The sequence below is a fragment of the Crocuta crocuta genome, unplaced genomic scaffold (genome assembly GCF_008692635.1).
Source record: "Crocuta crocuta isolate KB4526 unplaced genomic scaffold, BGI_CrCroc_1.0 scaffold103, whole genome shotgun sequence".
NCBI classification, from domain to species: domain Eukaryota; kingdom Metazoa; phylum Chordata; class Mammalia; order Carnivora; family Hyaenidae; genus Crocuta; species Crocuta crocuta.
Window position 1 is genome coordinate 1698647 of NW_027529192.1, and position 18547 is coordinate 1717193.

Sequence of the window (18547 nt, forward strand, 5' to 3'; positions counted from 1 at the left end):
TTCAGGGTTTTCACGGTTTTTTAAATACCGGTTTCAATTTCCTCTCATCAAACTAACAAAGCCCCCACATTTGTCCCGAGGAAAAAAATCCTCATTTATTATAGTCAGNCTTATTTATTTTGAGAGAGAGAGAGAAAGAGTGCATGAGCAGCGTACGGGCAGCGGGAGAGAGAGAGAATCCCAAGCAGGCTCCGCTCTGTCAGTGCAGAGCCCGACGCGGGGCTCGATCTCACCAACCGTGGGATCGTGGCCTGAACAGACTGAGCCACCCAGGCGTCCCGAAGTTCAGGGTTTTCACGGTTTTTTAAATACCGGTTTCAATTTCCTCTCATCAAACTAACAAAGCCCCCACATTTGTCCCGAGGAAAAAAATCCTCATTTATTATAGTCAGAAAAGACGAGCAACAAGTAGAGATACAAACGAAACGGTAGCTAATGTCAAAATGAAACGGAAATCGAGGGTGCAGTGAGTTGTGTTTTAAGTATATGAGTGAGTAATTTTTCTGCTGAAGGATGGCGGACATCTGGTGCTCTGCTCAACACAGCGACGCAGCACCACGCACAGTCTGAGGCGACACCGCGGCAGTGTGTTGCCATCTCTCACCGCACAATGTCATCACAGGGTTACTGGCCGTATTCCTTATGCTGTAATTTTTAGCCCTATAACCTATTTATTTTATGACTTGAAGTCCGTGCCTCGTAATCCCTCTCCCCTACGTCCCCACATCGCCCCGTCTGGCCACCACCAATGTGTTCTCTACATCTATGAGCCTCTTTCTTTCGTTTTTTTGTTTCTTTGCTCATTCGTTTTGTGTGTTAGATTCCAAATCTAAGCGAAATCATACGACGTTTGCCGTTTTCTGTGTGACTTCTTCTGAAAGCTTAGGTACCAGTCAAATTGATACTGCAGAACAGACTTATGCCGATTGCCTCTAACTCCCAAATCAGTGTTTGCAGCCTGGGACCCGCCCGTAGCCTCCTCACACACACTTTCAGCCGCCCCGCGGCCACTGCCACCTACACGTCCCACGTACACCTCAAGGTCCTTTCCTCCCCAAGAACACGTCTGCTTCCCCGGCTGAATTCCCTTTTCGTCACCAGAGTCCGCACGCTGAGAACCCCAGGCCCGAAGATTTTCTCACTGCCGAGGCCCAAACTGTCACCACACCCAGCGGCGTGTAGTCTCTCACAGCTCCCTTCCCCGCTGCTCCCTTCGCGCTTCCAGCCCTCCCTTCTCTTCTCCAGATCGGGCAAAACAAACCTGTCTTCAGGCTTGCTCACCTCCTGCTGTCCCCACACGCTCTCCAAGGTAATATCCCTCAAATACCAATGACGGGGGCGCCTGGGGGGCTCAGTCAGTTAAGCGTGTGGCTTCAGCTCAGGCCATAATCTCGCAGTTCGTGGGTTTGAGCCCCACATCGGGCTCTGTCCTGACAGCTGGGAGCCTGCTTCTGATGCTGTGTCTCCCTCTCTCTCTGCCCCCCCCCCCCGCCCCGCCCCCTTGCACTCTGTCTCTCTCTCAAAAATAAACATTAAAAAATTTAAATACCAATGACTGCCATCGTGTAAAAAAATTTAATGTTTACTTTTGAGAGAGAGACAGAGCACGAGCGAGGGAGGGGCAGAGAGGGAGAAAGAGACACGGAATCTGAAGCAGGCTCCAGGCTCTGGGCTGTCGGCACAGAGCCTGACACAGGGCTCCAACCCATGAACTGACCTGAGCTGAAGTCAGACGCGTAACCAACCAAGCCACCCAGGGGCCCCCCAAATACTGCCACCTTAAAACCCCTCAGTGCTCACACACACGCACACGCACACGCACATACACCTTTCATACCCTGTGGTTCAATAACCCTGAGCCACTTACTATTCCGCGTGCAGGTTTCACACCCAGATGCCACCGCTGCCTACGGGACCCTGGGCCACCCCACCAGGCCGACCCCTCTGTTCATCTTTCAACGGCCGCTTCAGGGGTTGCCTCCTGTAAGAAGCCTGCTTTTTACACACACCATCTCTGGCCCCAGGCTGCATTCAGCCTCTTTTGCACTCCTTCATGCACTCTCAATATACTTCCATCACGTTGGAATTGGTTATGTCTATTTCTGTGTCTGTCTCACGCAGGTGACAGATATTTCTTGAAGGAAAGACTTACCACCTTTGCTCCTTGAGATCCCCGCAAAGTTTACACAATCCTGTTAAAAATGAGTCAAACTATATAAAGAAAAACAGACTGGAGGGTATAAGGGTATTTTGGAGGATTACAAATATTTGGAAATAGTAGGTGTTCTTTCTACTTATGAAAATAATACTCCATGGTTACAAAGTGCTTTCACGGTTGTTTTATTTTATCCTTAAAACATTCCTAAAAGGCAGAGTAAGGCAAATATCAAGGCTCTACGAGACCCTAAATACATAAGAAATTCTTTTGAGAAGAGAAAGGTTATTGATTTTTTAAGGTGGGTGAGTGTGTGTGTGTGTGTTCAAATAAGTGTTCTTAGATCAGAGCTACCACTTCAAATAAATTCCTGTTCTGTCAAAATACCCAATTGATTTCCTTCCTCACTATGAAAAAAAATCTCCTGAAAAAGGAAAACTCTCAATTCTTTCTAGAGGAATTTTCAATAACCTAGTCCCTTATCCACTCTTTTCCAAGAAGTTACATTTTCGAAGCCGGAATGGCTCATTTAGATTTCTAGAGACAACGAGAGAATTGATTAGCTCTCACCTTCAGAAGATTCACTGGGGCCAAGCGTTTCCTGAAAGTTTCCCTGATGTTTGAAAGTTGTCCTTTCCTCTGGATGATGCCAATGGCTGAGAGCAGCTTCGGCCACGGCCTTCAGCTCACAGGGGCAGAGGGTGCCGAGGAAGGATATCACACAGATTCCTGAGAAAGAAAGAAAAAGAAAAAAACACAGAACAGCGTAAATTGTTTTGGGTTAGTTAATTCTATTAAGCTGATATTTCATTCTACCTACCTACTAAAATTGACAAGGGGAACTTAATACATATTAAATGCCATGATTCATTTTAACCACACATTTCTGAACTTAGGAACATCCACGTCTTAAGACTTTAAGCAATTTAATGGCGACAGGCAATGAAAACAGGTAACATAATTCCAATTCCATCTTAGCGTAGGATGAAAGCCTGAATGACCCCTAAACAGCAGGAAACAACTGTGCACACAAATTAAAGAGGGGAAGAAAGCACTTTATCTTATTCTGTTCTAATACTTCATGGGAATACTGTGCGCTTTGCAATCACGTCGACACACAGGCTGTGGCTGGGAAGAATCTAACACCGACAGAAAAGAACAAACAATGACGAACGAAGTATTTGATCAAGGTTGACGATGTCAGAGAGGGACTCAGCAGTGCAATTACATTTTAGAGGCGGCTTTGAAGGCGGTAAGAAAAGAAGGCATCTGGGACTGAAGAGAGTTGCTAAACCCACTACGGTAAGAAAACAAGCGCGAGGTTAAGGCAGAGCTACACATAACGAAGGCGTCATTAATCGGAAACCAACTAACAGAAGTACTCGAATGCTATGTTTGCTTAATACCTCACTTTTATGAGAAAGGGTAAACACCACAGGGCAGAGGATTCAGAAAGCCTCTTTAAAGCAGAACTCGGCGTCAGCGTGTCAGGAGGGGAGCACTGTACCTGCTCCCGGCACTAAGGTTCTGACCTTGGGCTTGCTAAGTGCTTCTCTACCTTGCGGGCACCTTTAACGACACTGGGAGAGCGTGTAGAAAGTATCGCTGGCTTGGCTCCGGCCAGGCCGATCAATCTTTGCCGTGAAATCAGAATCTCAGGTGGGACGGAGCCCGAGCACAGGAATTTTTTCCCAAAGAGACAAAGCCTGAGAAGATGGCTCATGTAGCTCTTACCATTCTGCCTCTCCCATGGTTTGCACCTGATAATTCAAGTTTGCTTAAAGTGTTCTTTTAATGTTTATTGATTCTTGAGGGGGGGAGGGGAGGGACAGAGAGAGAGAGAGCCTGAAACAGGCTCCAGGCTCTGAGCTGTCAGGGCAGAGCCCGATGGGGGGCTCGAACTCGGGAATGGTGAGATCTTGACCTGAGCCAGAGTTGGATGCTTAACCAACTGAACCACGCAGGCACCCCTCAAATTTGTCTTAAAACAAATACAATTTAGGGGCATCTGGGTGACTCATTCGGTTGAGTGCCTGACTCTTCATTTCAGTTCAGATCATGGTCTCTCAGTTTGTGGGGTCGGGCCCGGCATAGGCTCTGCACTGGCAGTGTGGAGCCTGTCTGGGATTCTTTCTCTCTCCCTCTCTCTATCCCTCCCTGCTCACTCGCTCTCTCTCTCTTTCAAAATAAATAAACGTTAAAAAAATAAATAAAACAAATACAACTTAAATGAATAGTATGCAAAGTTTAAGACCCTATAAAATTATATAGTTGCCCAATATTCAAGAAGGGACCGGGGCCCTGAGAAATACGGTGACGTAGGTAGGGTCCAAGCAACAGAACACCACTCGGACAGAATCAAGTCCTTAGGGGAGGTGAAGTCAGATCCCGGGCTGGGGCTGGACACAAGTCTCTCTCAGGCTGGGCCGGTGCAACCGGAAGACGTGAGGCCACACCCTGGACCGGCCATTGATGCCACTGGCTGTCTGGGCCCTCGCCCCTAACAGAATAACAGAGATAAAAACTAATCCTGCTCACTAAGTTACGGCACTTCGTGTGAACCAGACGTGGCGCTTAGGAGTGCTTTAATCCTCACAAACTTCTGGGACCTAACTGCTGTTATCCTTACAGTTTATTTACAATTTATACGCGAGGAAGCTGAAGCCGAGCGAGCTCGGTCTTCTCTCCAGGACGGAGGCGCTAGAGTTTTCACAAGGCCCGTCTCTCTCCGGAGCGCGTGCCAGCGGGCGGGCGGGAACACAGTTCGCAGCGAGCTGGAGGCCAGCCTCCTCTGCTCTGGGCCTGCTCGTCGCCCCTTGTCCCGGTGATGGGCCTTCACTCCCTGGAAAGGGGGGACAGAAGCATCCGGAAGTCCTCCCGGTGCCTACAGAGCTCCTCTGACTAAATCCTGGTTCTGTTGTTCGTGACGGGAGTGACATGGTATTGGGTGACTTTCATTCTCCCTGACAACACACACATACACACACACAACCACACCCACCACGCCACACATACAAGCATGCCACACACATATCACACACACACACAACACATATACACACACACCATACATGCAAACACACCACGCACACATACCATACCACATGCAAACACATACCATACCATATACACACACTATATACACACCACACACACACAAATGCATATGCATAAACACACACCACATATGCAAACACACCACACATATACACACCACACACATACCACACACATACACCACACATCACACCACAGCACACACAGACACCAAACATACACAGACCACATACACACCACACACACATACAAACACACACACACGACTATACCCCATGTGCACGTGCACACACTCCCAGAGATTTAATTGCACTATTTCGAGAGACTTCAGCTTGGGCCACTATCTGAAGAGCCACCACTGAAATCTGCCCTAACCGCCTCAGGCCGTCATGAATGTGAGTTGAAAAGCCTCCCAGAGGCGTCTGGAACAGCACTTACAATTCCTCAAAATATTACCAAACATCCTTCCACTCTCCTGTCTCCGGCAACGGAGAGAAGTAGCCCTGCTGTCCTTTGACGCCCCGCTACATTTACATGACATAAGTTCTTTCCTTTCTTCAAATGGCATCGTTATTGGCTGTAATCAAACTTAACTTACAAATATTCCACATACAAAATATATTTTATTTAAGAGACTGAGCCAAAAATACTAGTTTCTGACACCTTAGGGGTATTCTAATTGTACGGTGGCAGAATGACCTTCATGGCTCATTTTAATGACAATGCAAAAAGACGGCTTTCATGAGACACTTCAGGGAAGAAATAAAAGAATGATAGTAAAAATAAACACAAACTTTGGGGAATTGGAGAGGGGGGCCTAGCCGGTCATGGCATCCAACCACCTAACTGCCTGTGGCCTGGTCCATTTTAAAGGACTCTGGATGGAAATGGATGGAAATGAGCCTCCACCCCNTAGCTTTCATTCACTGGTCCCAATTCTGGCCGTTGGGGACATATGCGAATCCAAATTCGCATTCTCATGGAAACTTCCCAAGCGCAGCCTGCTGTTGTGAAAAGCGGGCAGGAGCTGTGATTCTAGCAAGGCAGCCACTGACTAGACACCCCTGACTGAGGCTGGAGGATGAACCCATGAGGGAGCTTTGTGCAAGGGTCCTGCCCCAGGAGGGAGCTGATGATCAGCCAAGTCCATCGAGCCGGCTCTTTCTGGGATTCAGAGTGGATATCAGGTGTCAGAGGAGGACCTCCTGAATACGCAAAGGTAAGCAAAATAGAGACCGTGAGAGAGAAGCGTCATCCCTGAAGTTGCCGGACCCTGACAGTGTCCCCCCTTCCAGACCCAGACAAGGGAGCTGTGTGGCAAGTCCCTGCTCCTTAGGGCACCCCAAGTCTCTGTTCTCTACAACTCCAAACGTGCAGTACATGTGGAATAAAATTACAGTACCTCATTTACACCCCATTCTTATAGCTGCTTATCAGGTTGACAATGAATATCTCCCTTATCTTTCTGTAGGTAGTGTTGTTAGGACCACGTAAAGCCTTTATTTTTACCCAATTCATAGTGCACCTTTTAAAGATGGACCTCATTATTCCAACCGGCCAAAAATTCGTGACCTCTCAATTCCACCCCTCCAAAATATTTGTTATGCCTTTCACCTTCATGCCACCTACAGTTAGACAAGCAGGCCACCTAGAATGATGTTCATGCTGTGATAAGAACACTAAGTAAGACACTCCTTCACAGGGAAAATGGTGGTATTGAAAACAGCAAAAACCAGACTGGTCAAGAAATAAAAATGAATTTATTTTAGCATCGACGTCATTACCCAAAATTAAGAATCACCAATTCTCCAAATTGACTGCAAATCATGTGGAAGGTATAAATAGCTACATTAAACTGACATGACCACGCAATTCATCTGCTGGATAAAGGTTTTACCATATACTTGGTAGAATCCACAAAACCCAGAAGAATTAGATTTCAGCATCATTAGAGAAAATTAGGCCATAGTTGAGATAATTGGCAACATGAACTTTGTAGTTAGAATAATTACCTGTGCAGCAGACCAAGAAGTTATGTTTGAGAAACATATTGCAAACCCAGAGCCAAGTTAGTTTCATCCTTCCCAGAGGCAATCATGGAAATGAGCAGAGCCTGTCATTTTCAGTCATCTGGTATACCCCTGCCAAAGCAAAACTGCTCTCTGAAGATCTCAGCTGCTTTCTCTAATTTAGCTTCCCGTAAGCTCATGAGATCCCGTAAGCCTCATGGGATCTCTCCTTATAGTAAAGAGTCCCACACTGAAGAGCCTTTTAGGCTCTTGTGTCTGCTTTTCTTAGTTTTTCTGCCTGTACCATGACTGTCAGACTATCAGGCTGCAGTTGCTCATGGTGGACAGTGCGCCTGCCCAGAACAACCCAGCCCATCCTCACTGCTATAACTGATACTTCTCATCATCCCAGGACTGACTTTGTGTAAAGCAAGACCGGAAGTCTTCAAAGGGAGGGCCCCGTGGGCCTGTCCACAAAGAAAACATGTGAGGGTGTCTGTAGATTTCCTGCCATCTCTGTTGAAGACCCAGAGGCCTTCTTGCCTTGCTTCTTTGTTTCTCAGCTGGGGCTCATTGGTAAACTGTTCATTCAACAATTACTGTTTGAGGGGCGCCTGGGTGGCTTAGTCGGTTAAGCGTCCGACTTTCGCTCAGGTCATGATCTCGCAGTTCGTGGGTTCGAGCCCCGCGTCGGGCTCTGTGCTGACTGCCAGCTCAGAGCCTGCAGCCTGTTTCAGTCTGTGACTCCCTCTCTCTCTAACCCTCCCCTGCTCACACTGTCTCTCTCTCTCTCCTAGAAATAAATAAAACATTTAAAAAAAAAAATTACTGTTTGATCCCCTGGGGTCAAGGTGCTACCCTGAGAAACACAAAGACGACTAGGCAGCTTCTGCTCAAAGACAGACAGAGATGAGAGATAAGAATACCATCTTGGGTTGTATGGCATTTTGTGGTTTGTTTTTCACAAAAGTAATCTAACTTGACACTGAAAAATGAGTACTTTTCTTGCCATCTTATGGACGAAAATAAAGATTGAGCAAGGTCAGGTAAGCTATCAGTAATTCATTACAGCTAGGAAGCGGCGAAGCCAGGACTCCAGAGACGAGCTTTGGGGTTGCTAGTCTATGGTACCCGCCAACCCACAGGTGCACTCATTGCTTATGCAGACAGAATGACTACCCAGCAACATATGTTGAAAGCTTACTCCATACTGGGTACTTTAGGCATATAGTTGACCCATATATTCGAGAACAACTTGACAAGGTGGGCCTTTTAGTGTCCCATCTAACAGGAGAGAAAAATGAGAACAAGGCACGGAATGAGAACTAGTGGCCCAGCGCTGCATGGCTGGTGGGTGGCAATAAACACCGAGAGAGCAGTGCCACCCGGAAGACATGCGGAGGAAGTTACTGGATCTGTTGCTAGGAAGGGCGCTGAGGATGTTCTGGAACGTTTTCTAGCGTTTCCAGAACAGTGAGACTTTTCTTCTCTTGTGCGTCCTGTGAGAAGACACTGGCATCGGAGACGAGAAACGGATGGCAGTTCCAAGAAAAGGAGGAAACGTGGTGCGTCCCCGTCCCTCTGCCGCGGCTCTGGGCGTGCGAGTCGCCCGCCGGGACGGAGAACTGCCGGCACGCGACCACCACCTGCCGCCCTAGTGCTCGCGCTGTATATTTTCTATTGTTTTACATTCTTTGGACGAATCGCACTGGTTAAGCAAAGCAGAGAGAAGAGACCCGGGCATTCATGGCCTCATGTGTGTGGTTGGTGATTTTACAGCGACTGCCTGGGAGGCCCTTGGAAGGTGACTTAGCAGTTTGCCAGGACACCAGCTTGAAACACCCAGACTCGCTGGCTGCTCCGTACCCACACCTCAGTGTAGTTTCCTTATTCTGAGCCTGATTTTAGGTTTGAAAAGAGGGAGCCAGGAAGAAAGGAAGCACACTCCAGTATTCACTGAGCGACTTTTCATGGCCCACAGGAGGGGCTAAGAGGTTCCTATGCAAACTTCTGCTAATCCCACAATAATTCCACAATGTGGCCATTATATGGATTTCCCGCATGGGCATACTGAGGCACAGAAAAGTCCAGTGATGCATCCCAAAATCAGAGAGCTTGTCCATGTCAGAGGTGGGATTTGAATGCGGTCTGTCTGACTCCACGCTATGCCATCCTTCTTACATTTCTGCCGGGGTCATTGAACAAGCCAACAAATAAAAACGTTGTGAAGAGGGAAGATGAGAGCCGAGAGAGAGAAAACCCCAGTTAACGCCGGGAAGCCAGTTAACGTCAGACATGAGGGACAGCCAGTCCCTGACTTATGATGGTTCCACTTACCATTTTTCGACTTCATGATGGTATGAAAGCAATATGCATCCAGTAGAAACTGAACTTCACATTCTGAATTTGGATCTTTTCCTGGGCTGGCGATATGTGGGACGTTCCTCTCGCAAGGCTGGGCAGCTGGGCAGCGAGCCACAGCTCTGTCAGCCATGGGATCGTGGGAGTCAACAAGCCCCACACTTGTAACCATTCTATACCCACATGCGCATTCTGTTTGTCACTTTAAGTATAATATTCACTAAATTACATGAGACAGTCAACACTTTAGCACCAAACAGGCTGTGTGTTAGATGATTTTCCTCAACTATCAGCTAATGTAAGTGTTCTGAGCAAGGTAGGCTACAGGCTTAACTGTGCTGTTTGGTAGATCAAGTGTCTTAAATGCACCTTAGACTTAGGATATTCTCCATCTGGGACAGGTTCATCAGGATGGAACCCCACTGTAAGTAGAGGAAGAGCTGTATATGCAAAAAAAGAAACAAAACCCACAGCACACTTTGTGGAAATATGTCCCACAGGAAAAGCCAAGCACCTCTACAAACTTTCCACGTTCCTGGATTGAGAGATGCCCTGAAGTCTTAGAAATCAGCCTCCGTAGGGCTTGCTGTGTTCCTGGGAACTCAGAGGTCAAAGGCAGGAACGTGTCTGGCCTAACAGCCCATGAAGCATGTGACTGACACGCAGGCTGTGAATTGCCAAGAACGTGCAGGGGAGTCTGGAGGTGGGAAAAAGCACCTGTGGCTGGGATGGGCCAGTAAACACTGCCCACTTCACTGAATCGGAACGCTAGGGAGAGTGGTGGAGATACGAGCATATCTGTGCGCCCTGAAGACAGAGGGATGAATAAGGAGAGACCAAGGTGGCGGAGAACTGCCAGGGGCAAGAGCGGTGGACAGAGCACAGGTGCTGTGCAGAGGGTCAGGTGCAAGGGACGCACACGGGCCTCGGGGAGTCCCCGCTATACTTTGGCCACTTAACCTCAACAAGAGAGGTGCGCGGACCCACGTCAGGTCTCGCCCCACGTGGGAGAGAACACTCCTCCGAAATCAGTCTTCAAGAACTGATGCCACAGCCCATTGGCGGAAACCCGCTTATTTGCATATCGCCCAGTCCTCTTGCTAAACGACAGCTGGAGTCAAGTCAAAATGAAATGAAATGCCAAAACCCTTCAACAGTAATACAAACGCCTTGCAACCTCGAACTGGAGTTTAGTAGAATATACAAAACAAATCTGCTTTGATGGCTCTGAAAAGCGACTGAGCGAGTTCCAAGTTGAGCAGGGGGGTTATTTATTTTGTGTAGCTCCCGTCATTATTCAGATCGCTCAAGAAGCACTTAGCGGGTGCCTACACGGTAACGCACAGGAGTTCGAAGCAGGAATGCTAATGTTTTTTATTTTTGTGCTTCATTTTAACTGGATTGTTTTAGGCAGGATTTGATTTTTATCTGGGGGAAACTCAGATGGCTGATTTTTAGTGGCCTTTAAAAAGTGTTTTCATTTTTCAACATATGAAAAGTACAGGAAAATTAAAAGGAAAAATTAAAATGGAAGGTTCTTTTCCACAACTACAAATAAAAATTTTCAGGGTGCCTGGGTGGCTTAGTTGGTTAAGCTTCCGACTTCGGCTCAGGTCATGATCTCATGGTTCGTGAGCCTGAGCCCCTCCCTCAGGCTCTGTGCTGACAGCTTGGAGCCTGGAGCCTAATTCAGATTCTGTGTCTCCTTCTCTGTCTGCCCCTCACCTCTCATGCTCTTTCTCCCTCAAAAAAATAAATAAACATTAAAAAAAAGAAAAAAAAAGAAAAACCTTTATGTCTTTATGTCTTCTGAGCATCTTTTCTTCTGTGTACACTTCTGTGTACACAGTTTTCAGAACATCATGGAGTGTAATACATGATGCACTGGTTTAGTAACCTGCTGTACTCACCTAACAAAATGAACATTCATACACGATCAATTCTGGTGTCTGAGTAAGAGTCTACCACATAAATAAGTCATATTCATTTAATCAATTTCCTAGTTTGGGCCATTAATGCTATCCATTTGGCTGATTTCTTTTGTTTACATCACTTTCTAAACATGTATTCTTTTACCAGCACCGGCTGAGCAACAGTCAATAAAGTTCTTAGCCAGTTGAGACACAGAGTATTAGCCAATGACAACATTCCATTTCCCTCACCGGGATTTGTGATCTGTTAACTGTAGCCCAGATGCCTTGGAGAGTCGGCACACATTACCACCAGGTGCCCCCGGGTCCTTCACAGCCCTGCCCCTGTCCCTTGCTGTCCATCTGTCGCTCGGCAAGGAGTAGTCTGCTCCATCACGTTAGCCCAGATTGCTGGGAAAAGCGGGACTTTTCCAATGAACACATCAAAGCAGAACCCATGGACGAATGGTTCCCGACCCCAGACTATGTGTGGAGACCGTCCTTCCCGGGGCAGAGAGTTTGAGGGAAACACTGTGAGCCTGAGCTAAAAATATAATAATGTTTCTCACTGTCTTGATGCGGTCATATTTATTAGTCTCAATAGAGACAAGGGGCTAGCCTGGGAAATTTTAAGTAACTATTTTCATCGATGCTGTTATTATTAACTGCTAGATGAGAAGACATTACAAGTTACATGCCTTAAGCAGCTCATGATTTTGAACCTTCATGGAGGTGATTCTCAGCCCTGCTGGCCCTTAGGAATCCACAGACGGTGCCATCATTGCCTTGACTATGGTGGTGGTCACATAGCAAAACACATAAGTCAAAGCTCCTCGGAGTGTATTACGTTAAATACACGCAGTTTGGTGTATGTTAATTATACCTCAATAAAGCTGTTAAAACTTAAGACCACCCCCGCCCAGTGCCCAAAACCCACATCTGGAATTCTGATTTAATTGGTCTTGAGTAAGGCTCTTAATGTGAAGCCAAGAGCCATTGCTCTAATTATATACTGGGGACAAAGAGAGCACTATCGTGGTGAGCACTGAGTAATGTCCAGAATTGTTGAATCGTTACCTTGTACACCTGAAACTAATATAATACTGTATGTCATATGCTTCAGTTAAAACAGGAAAAAAAGAGTTTCAAGTAGACTTTAAAAATGCAAAAAAAAATTGATAAATTGATGTCATGGATGTGAAATTGATAAGCATCTTTTCAGAGAAGTGATTTTGTCACGTTCAAGTGCAAACAATGACAAATCTGCTTTTTTTAAAGTGCTGCCCAGCAAAGACATTGAGAGGCTTTAATAATCTTCAATAGTTCCTTAGTCCAACTTTTAAAAGCCTACTGTAGGGGCGCCTGGGTGACTCAGTCGGTGAAGCGTCCGACTTCGGCTCAGGTCGTGATCTCGCAGTTTGTGGGTTCGAGCCCCGCGTCGGGCTCTGTGCTGACAGCTCAGAGCCTAGAACCTGTTTTGGATTCTGTGTCTCCCTCTCTCTCTGCCCCTCCCCCACTCATGCTCTGTTTCTCTGTCGCAATAATAAACAAAAACATAAAAATATTTAAAAAAAATAAGAGCCTACTGTATATTAGGTTCTGTAATCTAGGCAGAGCATAAATCCTATGTATGCGGGAAACTGATAACTTTTTATGAGCCCAACGTTCCCTTAAGTGGATTTAAACTAAATTAACATCACAAACTAGTTTAACCATGTCATTATCTAAGAAAAGCTAAGCATGGCAAGTGTAAAACTTGAACCTGTTACGGCCCACGGCGCAATCACGGATTCTCGGTGAGAGCCGCTCAGATCCAGGAGGTTTTGCTCTAGTTGCCAAGCCATTGAGCGGCCCACAGGCTTTTAGCAAGAATGTGGGAAACGCCGTCCCAGAAAATTGGGAGCTTCCTGCCAGAGGGCACCATCTTCCCCTCCTGACATGTGAGGCTCTATGCCAGTGGTATCTATAGATTCCAAGACAGCTTCGCATCCGTAATAAAACAGCCAAGCCCTTTCATTAAGAGAAAATTAATATTCAATATTCACTCACATATGTCTTTACTCTGTTATTAATAAGAAACTCTGAACGTAATTAGTATTGGCGTTGAGTGCAGTTTAGAACGGCGCCCAGCTGGAAAGGGGCCATGCAGTGCAGGGTTTCATTCCCCTCCAAGGCTGAACGCTCCCTCAAAGGGATTAGAAGAAAAAGAAATGGGACCGTTCAGGAAGAAATGGTCTCCTTGTGCTAACTGGGATGACGGTGTGCGGCGGTGGGGACGGGACTGTGGCTGTCAGGGGCATGGCCCTTCCCAGCCCCTTGTCCCCTCCGGCCTCCATAACGCACCACAAAGTGAAATCACAGGGGGCGGTCGGTGTGACGTGTCCAGAGAGCAGGTCATGGTGAGGCAGGACCCGAAAGCCCTGGCCAGGTGAAAAAGGAGAGTGAAGAACGGCAGAATGTTCCAGAACGACACGACCCGTTTCATCGGGGAGGAGTGCATGAACACCAGACAGGAATTCAAGGGTAGGGTTAGCATCGATTAGTGCAGAGCAGCACAAGAAACGTAAGCTGGGCGAAGGTGTGATTTCCAGACTGCTGACCACTACCAGCACTTCAGCTAAAGTGACGCGATACTGAACTTGTTTTTGCCTCAATAGAAATGGATGAAATATGGGGCGCCTGGGTGGCTCATTTGATTGAGCACCAACTTCGGCTCAGGTCATGATCTCATGGTTCGTGGGTTCGACTCTGGCGTCGGGCTCTGTGCTGACAGCTCAGAGCCTGGAGCTGCTTCGGATTCCGTGGTTGCCTCCCTCCCTCCCTCCCTCCCTCTCTCTGGCCCCCCCACTCACATTCTGTGTGTGTGTCTCTCTCTCTCTCAAAAATAAAATCAACATAAAAAAATAAAAGAAATGGGTGAAATATTTTACATCCTTTATGGGGAAAAAGTAAGATCAACTTACAACTTACTCTCAATAAGCAGCCTTTCCCAGCTCCCTCCTCCTAACAGCCTGTGACAGCCACACTCTTACGAAACCTGGAGATGCCCTCCAACCCTTCCTCCCCAAACGTCCGCATCTATCCGACACCCACTGCTGGCCTCTTTAGACCCGTGCCTGGGTCACGCTTCAATTACATTCGCCCCTGACACCATCGCTCACATCACCCCAGTCTCCAGGCGCCGTGTCTGGGGACCAGGTCTCCCGACCTTCATCCCAGTACCCACGTAAGGGTCAGGGACAGGGCGTTTTCGGGCAGGGGCACAATGCCTTAGGCCCCCCCCCCCCACAACACACAGCCATTGTTCTAAGTCTCCCTCTTCTGAGAGACCTGTGAAGGTGAGAAAATCCATTTTAACATAATGTCCCCAGGCAGAAACAATCCCCGCAAATCACAGAAATAGTGAATACAAGGGTATGTTTATCTCTACTTGCCAGATAATACGCATAGATTCCTGGAGGCAACCCAGATTCTACCTTCTCCATATCATAATTCCTAGTTCTCACCACCAAACTTAAAACTAAAAAATTATATATATTCTGTCCCTTATATCCTTTTTTTAAAATGCTGCGTTTGGCTGATTGAGCTCCCACTCAATCGAGCCAAGTATGTGTCCGACCTTTGGCTTATTTCTGCCACGAGCCTGGGTTGGTTTTTATTTTTATTTTTATTTTTGAGAGAGAGAGAGAAAGGGAGGGAGAGGGACAGGGGAGAGAGAACCCTCTGTCAGTTCAGAGCCTGACGTGGGGCTCGATCTCACAACCCTGGATCATGACTTGAGCTGAAATCAAGAATTGGATGACTGAGCCACCCAGGCACCCCCTGGGTTGGCTTTTAAATCATTACAAAAAGCAGAATGCTTTAAAAAAAACATTTAAAAGTAAAGGCAGACTCATTAGAATCTGCTCAACATGTAGATTTCTGACTCCAGAAACCCCCAAATCTGTGTAGTTCTAAACTGCATTTTGGTCCACCTACTGCAACGAAGTAGACCCTACATTTCAAGTTAACAAACTTTATTAAAGTATCGATCCGCCAATACAAGCCCACGTGTACATACTAAACAGCCCATGGCCAAATTTTGGTCTGTTTTCTTGTAATATGATGTATGTGGCTATAACTGTATGTCACCAAATTTCTTATAAAGAAAGCCTTCTTTTTTAAAAAAAATTTTTAATGTTTGTTTGTTTTTGAGAGAGGGAGAGACAGAGCAAAAACAAGATAGAGGCAGAGAGAGAGGGAGACACAGAATCCGAAGCACCTCCAGGCCCTGAGCTGTCAGCACAGAGCCCGACGCGGGGCTGGAACTCACAAGCCATGAGATCGTGACCTGAGCTGAAGTCGGACGCTCCACCGACAGAGCCCCCCAGATACCCCGAGAAAAGCCTTCTCATAGTGATTTCAGTACGTACGGATACTCAGCATACAGACATTTACAACAGGACGCCACTTCATAAGAACCTGGCGGGTCACCATCTTGGAGGAGAGACGAAGCCGGAACAGGAGGAGGGCTTCCCGGGGTGCAGGGGCTGGCGGCCCTCAGTGTACATACAACTCCCCGGGCACTTAGACAAACGAGCTGAGCTGATGCTTGGGGACTGGGCCTTGATCAATTTTTAAAGCTCATTCTAATGTGTATTAGAGGTAACCTTTCCCACCCCCAACCCCCCAGGTAGATTTAACTTCAATAGAGTACTAAGCACTTTGTAAGGAGCAGCCCAGTCCAAGGAAAGAACAAACCACCCCACGGGGTGGGGGTGGGGGTGAGCCCTGCCTTACACAGCGAGTATGGAAAGAAGGGCTACATGGCTGAGCCCTGATCAGGGACAGGGCAGAAAAGGGTCCGTGGGGCTTTGAAACAGATTTTTTCTACATACTCGGTCCACCTAGGGTCAGTCTCCAAACTAGAGTAAGAAAAGACAAAGGTCTCAATGTCACGCTTACAACAAAGCAGTTTGTATAAAATCTTTCATCCCGTTGACAAAGAACTTGCTTTTTTTTAATGTTTTATTTACTTCTGAGAGAGAGAGACAGCGTGCGCAGAGGACGGTAAGAGAGAGAGACACACACAGACTCTGAAACAGGCTCCAGGCTCCGAGCTGAGCTGTCAGCACAGAGCCCGACACGGGGCTCGAACCCACGCACTGAGAGATCATGACCTGAGCTGAAGTCGGACGCTTAACCGACTGAACCACCCAGGCGCCCCCCTTTTCTGATTTTCTACTAAAAAGCTTTTTTAGGAGCACCTGGGTGGCTCAGTCGGTTGAGTGTCCGACTTCAGCTCAGGTCATGATCTTGTGGTTCCTAAGTTCCAGCCCCGCGTCGGGCTCTGTGCTGACGGCTCGGAGCCTGGAGCTGCTTAGGATTCTGTGTCTCCCTTTCTCTCTGCCCCTCCCCGCTCACACTCTGTCTCTCTCTTTCAAAAATAAATAAACATTTTTTTTAAAAAAGCTTTTTAAAATCGTTGGCATTTGTCTTACTTCAATTCATAAAAAAAGAGTTCTTCATCCTAAATATTCTGTGAAACTTTACTGCTGCAGACCTACCTCTGGCTTTCTTCCCAATTATCTCTCCATTTTCTTCTTTATTCTTAAGCGCTGACATGAACATTTCCTCTGACCCTTATCTGGGAGATGGACTTTGGTTCTTCTTTAAAGGATGATACCTTTGTCGGNTGAGGCAAGGGAAAACAGGCAGAAAGTAACAGAATAAATGTCAGATTTTAATTTTTTTTAGTTTTGCTCCGTGTTTCTTAGATCGCTGGGCTGACACTACGCATGATCTTTTACAACGTGCATACTCTGGTTTCTCTTCAGATCACATAAATCTTTTGCCTTTTACAACGTGCATTTTCAACGTGTCTTAAGATCCTTCCACAACCAGTCTAGAGGGTCTATTTCTTTTCACAGACATTTAACACAATACGCCAGATATGCCTTTGTTTGTGATCTGTTCCACTGCTGACAGGTATTTCATGTGAGCCCACTTTAGCTACTAGAAACAAAATTGCAATGAGTAAGCTTATAAATATATTTATGTGAATGTGAACTCCAAAAAAGTGAATTTCTAGGTCAATGATTTGCATTTCAAACTTGATAAAAACATCAAACTGACCTCCAAGAGGGCTGTGATTACTTATACGCTTACAAGAACGTATAAGAAAATTGTTTCTCTACTTCTTTGCCAACCCTAGATATCACCAAGTTTAATTTTGTTCATCTCAATGGCAAAAAACACCGTTCCGTTTTGCCGAAGTAGAAATAGCAATTTTCTAGATTGTTGCCACATTTCTTTAAAAAACGATGAAGCTGGGGGCACTTGAGGCGCTCAATTAGTTAAGAATCTGACTTCGGCTCAGGGCATGATCTCGTGGTTCGTGAGTTTGGGCCTTGTGTGGGGCTCTGCCCAGATAGTGGGCAGCCTGCTTCAGATTCTGTCTCCCTCTCTCTCAAAAACAAGCAAACAAACATTTTTTATAATTTTTTTTATGTTTTATTTATTTCTAGGAGAGAGAGAGACAGCGTGAGCAGGGGAGGGTCAGAGAGAGAGGGAGACACAGACTCTGAAACAGGCTCCAGGCTCTGAGCTGGCAGTCAGCACAGAGCCCGACGCGGGGCTCGAACCCACGAACCGAGAGATCATGACCTAAGCGAAAGTCGGACGCTCAACCGACTAAGCCACCCAGGCGTCCCAAACAAACATTTTTTAAAATGCTGGAGCTAAACGATCATAGCAGATGTCTAAAATCTACCCTAAAACCTTGCATTTGGCTTAGATTCTAAGATTCCAATAGGCCTTTGCAGACAAGTCCCTCCTCTTTACAAATCCTTAACCATTACAGCCCTCAAAGACAACTCAAAAGTTGTCTCCTCCAGGAAGCCTTCCTCGACTAATTCCCTTGATCTCACATTTTTTTTTTATCCTTCCTGTACTCTGAGCCGTCAAGACCTATGCATTTAGTTTGTGTTAATTCTTCAATCCCTCTTTGTCTATCCCCATAACACCTGTAAGGTAGAAACACAGAAAGCCAAGTTATTAAGCTAATCTCTGTCTAT

The 18547-nt window shown here is 46.6% G+C and overlaps 1 long non-coding RNA gene across 1 annotated transcript in view; it reads left to right on the forward strand.

Annotated features, from left to right (window-relative positions):
- Positions 1-1642: 1642 nt before the first annotated feature.
- LOC144226801 (uncharacterized) overlaps positions 1643-18547 on the forward strand; it is a 497259-nt gene continuing 480354 nt past the window's right edge. Inside the window, exon 1 of the long non-coding RNA XR_013333742.1 lies at positions 1643-1657. This is a non-coding gene — a long non-coding RNA (uncharacterized LOC144226801). The remainder of the gene's footprint in view (positions 1658-18547) is intronic.